Source organism: Bombus pyrosoma, linkage group LG11 (genome assembly GCF_014825855.1).
Source record: "Bombus pyrosoma isolate SC7728 linkage group LG11, ASM1482585v1, whole genome shotgun sequence".
In the NCBI taxonomy this organism is placed as follows: domain Eukaryota; kingdom Metazoa; phylum Arthropoda; class Insecta; order Hymenoptera; family Apidae; genus Bombus; species Bombus pyrosoma.
The window spans coordinates 6,623,631-6,629,630 of NC_057780.1; the positions used below are offsets into that span (position 1 = coordinate 6,623,631).

General features: G+C 40.8%; 1 protein-coding gene across 8 annotated transcripts in view; it reads left to right on the forward strand.

The window, feature by feature from the left end:
- LOC122572509 overlaps positions 1-6,000 on the forward strand; it is a 125,920-nt gene that overhangs the window by 6,449 nt on the left and 113,471 nt on the right. The window lies entirely within an intron of this gene.

The following is a 6,000-nucleotide window of genomic DNA, read 5'->3' on the forward strand; positions in this document are numbered from 1 at the left end:
GTTAAATGGAGAGGCGGTATTTCCTTTGACACGATAATTAAACCGAGTATCTTTAAAGCGAATAATATTTAATAGTGGAGCGAGTTTCGCAAAGGATCGAAAAGTGCGTCCATTAGCAAGCGCGGATGGCATCGGAGAGTGGATTTCGATGAAGCTTTTAATCGTCAGGCCTGAATTTCTCCAGGCTGGGAATCGATAACATAAACGGACAAGCGATCCGTGTCGCCGATGTTAACGCGCGTTTTCACAGGAAAAATCGCTAAGCGCTGCCGTAGCGGTAACGCGCGCTCGTTGCCAGCCCGATAAAAGTGCGCGCGCACGCGCTCCCGCGCTTCCTCGTATTTGCCTATCGCGAATAACGCGAATGTTTTGCCGACGAGAAGCAACAATCGGTCAGGGTGCAGCACGCGTGTCAGCATTGCCGTGCGTTTCAATCTTTTTTCTCTTTTGCTGAATGGCTACCTCGGCTACTTTGTTCCAGCGTTTCCGCGAATTCCTCCGACGTTTCCTCCTTCTTTATTTTTTCCACGAGACTTTCACGCGAGCGGCTTTCCCGTTTCTCTTGCTTCTTCAGTTTCTTACGTTCGTCAAATTTCTCTTCGGACTCTGTGCAACTTACTTGTCACGGGTGCGAGGGTCCATTTGACTGGGAAAATTCCAATTTTCAAACTCGTCTGAACGTTACGATGCTAACCGCTAATCTTACCAGGTCCGGTCAAACGTCCGGTTTCAAAATTTCATTTAAACTTGTGCATTTATCGTTACTTCTTTTGTTCGTCCAACTTCATTCCAATACGTCCAACGTAAGTTCTTACGTTAACCGATCAATCGGTTTCTCGACTTCTCTTAATATAAGAATTTGCATAAAGTTAGACGAGCGAAAGGAGTGCATAAGTTTAAATGAAATTTTGAAACCGCTCGTTTGACCAGGTCTGCTAAGCTTGGCGCTAATTGCGTGTAACGTGCAATCGAATGTAACACGCAAACAGTAGAAACTTGATGGGAAGAAGAGATGTTTAACTTTTTTATTATCTACGACCTTAAATATGCCTGTTTTACGCGTATTTTAAGTTCCCTCTTCTTTTACTCTTTTAGCAATTTCTCAGCCTCCTTTGTAAAGGCTACGCAATTGACTGTTACGCGATGCAATTTCAAACGAAGAATACTCAAGCCTGCATCACGATCTGCATAATATCTTGTTTCTTCCGTAGTTTGGTTTCTGTACATTTAAACAATTCTGTACAGCGTTCGGACGATCGATATTACGGTCAATATTTAGTGTCTCAACATTTGGTCGGTAATATACATACGCTGGAAACGTAATGTCTTATTGACAAAAATACCTCGTAACTCGGCGACTACGTTGCACAGTGGTATTTCAACTCGCGTTTATTAGAGACTTTGTTTGCCTGTGTTTGACGAGTACTGTATGTTCGTAAAGCTTTTGCCCGATTCTTTGCACACCCTGTATATCGATCACCCTTTACGTACATTGTAATATCGAGAATGTTAAATATCGACGATGATGTTGATCATCTGGAAATTAACGTAAAATTTCAATGTCTTTCCGTTAAAAGCAGAATGCAACAAACTAAAAGTGCATTTTTCGAACGACGCGACACGATGCCCATTTCAGTGGCTTTTTACACGTGATGGAAAAGATCGCGCAATACTCGGCGTCTCGGATAACTTTACGATTTATTTACCCATAGTCAGCGGATAAATGACAAACTTATCTAGGAAGAAAGCACCGAATTAATTTCTATACTCCTGACAGACGGCGTAAATCACGAGCGGCTAAACCGGTTTACTGGTTTGGTCGTCGATCGCAATACGGATCCATCTTAATACATTGTAGTTTCGCTGAAACGATGTACATTTAATAGAACATAAATTATGACCCGCTTTTCCATGTATTCCCGAGTGAAATGTAGCGAAATTCCATGACAGGAAAGTATATATATACATACCCTTTCTTGTTATGTATATATATAGATAGATAAAGATAGAGATAGATAGATAGATAGATAGATAGAGAGAGAGAGAGAGTCAACATAAGAAGCGGCGTTTTAGCGAAAGATCGTGCCATATTCAAACGTAGCTCCTCGGGGCATAGTGAGATAAAAAGTGTCCCATCCCTTCGGTACTTACGTATAAGTACGTCTATGCATATATGCACAGTGGGATGTTCCTCGTGCTTTACATTTCTGTAAATATAAAAATATTAGAACAACTCGGAATAGAGTTAGCGATTTCGGCCTGCCGCAGGTATAGGTAATACATATTCAACGTGACGCACGGTAAAAGAATACTTATCGTTACAATTTGGCCCGTGAGTATGAGTTCGTAACTCATTTAGAGCGGTCGTAAATGGAAATAAAATTTCTGTGCAATTATCCCGGCAATTTTCAGTCTGTACGATTAACACGCGCGCTAAAAAGACACGGTACTACCAATAATACCGCTAAACAACAGAGTATCGTCGTCATATAAACTGCAGTACTTGTCCGTAATAGTTACGTTACGTTCAGTCGTAACTTGAAATCAAATTTCCGTGCAACCGGAGTCTTCTTCCGCTTTAAAGCCCCTACAGTCGAGAATTGACGATTGTCAATGGGAATGCGCGTCCGGTACGCGTCGACTTTCCCCGAGTTTCTTCCTCTTTTTTGCTAGCGTGTGATCGATACGACGGAAGCAGGGCATACGTGGCAGTAGGAAATCATCGAGAAACGATTAATATAGCGTAGGTAAGAGAGAGGGTATAGCGAATTCGAGGGTACGTCATTCGTTGGTAGTGTGTTTGGCCTCGAGCGAGTAGTTGCGTAGAAAACAGGGAAGAGTTGCACGCATCGCGAGCACGGGACAATTACCGCATAGCGTTGCGAACGGTCGGCAGAGAGGAAGTAGAAAAAGAGCCGATAGTACCGGTGGAGGAACACAGCTGTGTTGTGTATACACTGGCGCTCATAACCGTTACGACACCTCCTCGTTTCATATGAAATGTGGCGAGTTTAGATTTTAAATCTTCACGATGGTTATCGGCTGACATATTCCTTGTTCTTCGGGTTTCGATCGTGTTTTTGATACTACCGACTTTGTTCCGGCGTTTCGTGAACGTTTCAGTTCACCAGTTCAGGGGCGGATCGGGTTCAGATATAACCACAAATGGTTTCAAATGATAATAACAACAGCACGTTTTGTTCCGGCGTTTCGTGAACATTGTAGTTCACCAGTTGCGAAGCGGATCGGGTTCGGGTCTAACCTGAAACAGTTTCAAACAATAATAATCATAATAACGGCAGGTTTTGGTCGAAAGTTTTGCGAACCTATTCCAGTTCACATTCTTTCGAATGTGAGGTTAGGTTTAGGTCTAACCTGAAACGGTTTCAAAGAACTATAATAGCGATAATACGTTTCGGTGGCAAGTTTTGTAAACATCCCGGTTCAGCTTTGAGTAGAAGATCAGGTTCGATTGTAATCTGAGACGGTTTCAAATAACAATGATTGTAGCGCGTTTCTCTCCAAAGTTTCGTGAACGTTGCAGTTCACTTTTTCGGTACTAGATCAGATTCGGCTCTAACCGTGAAACAGTTTCAAATAATTGTAGTAATAATAATAGGTTATCTTCGTGTTAGATGTGAAACTGTATCAATCTTTTTCAATTGTATCGAACACTTTCCACAAGTTGTCTAATACTTATGAAAGGGGCTGTACATGTGCGATACACGCGTGTGTAGGTGTGTTACGTACGGCCGTGACGGAGAAGGGTGAGAGAGAAAAAAATAGATCGGCGGAAAATATTTATGCCAGTCGTGCGCATCGGCCTAGCTCGTTTGATTATCAGGTCATCCCCGTAAGTGATACGAATTTTCCCCTGTATTTTTAGAAAACTAGGCACCGCAGCTTTCTTTCGCCGGCTTATGGGACGCGGTTAAAGATGGCATTTCTTCTTTTAACGCCGGACGCACGCTTGTGGATGCCTTCGGTCGATTCTTCCGATTTCACGTTTACGCTACAAAATTTCCTCTTTTAATGTTCGTTCTGGCTGAATCTACGAACCGCGAAGTTTTTTCTGGAAAGTTTTTAGCTCTGACTATATAAATATTAAGTTAGCATATATTTTGAAATACGTATATATTAATCTCTCTTCTTTGCTTCATTAGAAATGTCCTTTTATATAGGGTGGCAGGATTGTAAGACATTTGGCTATCGCGAAAGGGGCTTGCGACTGAAGAAAGACTAGGAAACGCAGGTGTAGAACTACGCACTGTGGATGCTTAATTATATAAATGTTAAGAATGTATAAATTAAGATTATACAAATGTTGGAGTTATAGTTTGAGGCATATATATTCAATTTATATTCTCCTTTTATTTTATTGCAAGTGTCTTTTCAAATGGAGAGGAAATATTATTATTTAGCTATCGTAAAAGTGACTCGGGCGTTGAGAAAGTTTAAGAAATAAAAAAAAAAAAGAATACTTTACCGATTGACCGACTAATTACTGCAACGTACTCGATTTTCACGTTATCGAATTACCGAATTTTGCTGTATTTGCAAAGTTCAATAACTTCGTATACCTGGAAAGCTGTAGAGAGCTAAAGGTAATAAATAATTAGAATATTATATTAGGTAATAAATAATTAACGTATAAATAGATAAATCACGTACCTATATTACGCGTTAGTACGATAATTAACATTCGCATGACGCCAATATCGTGTCATCGATCGTCATAGCGTTAATTGCAGTCATAGTAAAAACTTGGAAAGTTTCTAGCGGTCGAAAGATTTACGAACTTCGCGCGACAAGATAACTAACAGGGTCGAAGGTCGAGTCGATGTTGTACGAGGTTCTCCGGTGAATTACGGCCGTTCTCCTAAGTGCTCCGTACATATTAGCGCGGTGCAATTTAGGCTACGCGCTTTCCGGTGCTAATGGTTCGATCTTATAGCGGTGTGAATCGAATTTAGCCCCGTAACAGAGTGGAAAGTGGCCGCCGTTAATCGAATTTACTTTCACGCCGTGAGGAAGAGGAACGCCGCGTTCCACACTGCAGCGGAGGAAACGGAACGATTCCAGGAATTTCACGTAACCGCGTGAAAGACCGAGCCGCACGTTCCGCGCGGACTAGTAAGCGTTCTGCTTAATAAAACCGCGTACCGTTCTATATTTCAAACGAGCAATTTCTAGTGAAACGCGTTCCTAGGGAATTCTTTTCTCTTAGCAAAATCCGCCTATAGTTAATGCCCTATTTCTAGCCCGTTTGCTTGGGGGTAGGTCAGAGGCATTCGAGAGAAGCAAGTCGGGAATATTTGCGCGAGATTTTTGTATTTTTCCGAGTATACAATAGCTCGCCAAAGTATTCCAAACATTTACTATAGAATACTTTCATGCATATATTGTACACGTTATATAAAACATTTTAACGAGATAGGTCTGGCTATGGTTGTAACGCTAAAATTTGAAACCGATTCGAAAATGCATGTAAAAGTTGCAAAAGAATTTATTGGAAGCATAATCTTGTCAGAGATCGTCGCAATATTTGGATGTTCAATTATTCATTTATTATACAAGCTATACAAAATATTTTGAAGTTTCATTGGCGTTGTAACGGTATGGGACTGGCGTGATTGTAATGGCAAACTTTGAACCGATTTGAAAATGCATGTAGAAGTTGCAAAAGAATTTATTGGAAGCATACTCTTGCCAGAGATCGTCGCAATATTTGAAAGGTCAATTATTTATTTATTATACAAGCTATACAAAATATTTTGAAGTTTCATTGGCGTTGTAACGGTATGGGACTGGCGTGATTGTAATGGCAAACTTTGAAACCGATTTGAAAATGCATGTAGAAGTCGGAAAAGAATTTGTTGGAAGCATAATCTTGTCAGAGATCGTCGCAATATTTGAAAGGTCAATTATTTATTTATTATACAAGCTATACAAAACATTTTGAAGTTGCATTGGCGTTGTAACGGGATGGGACTGGCGTGA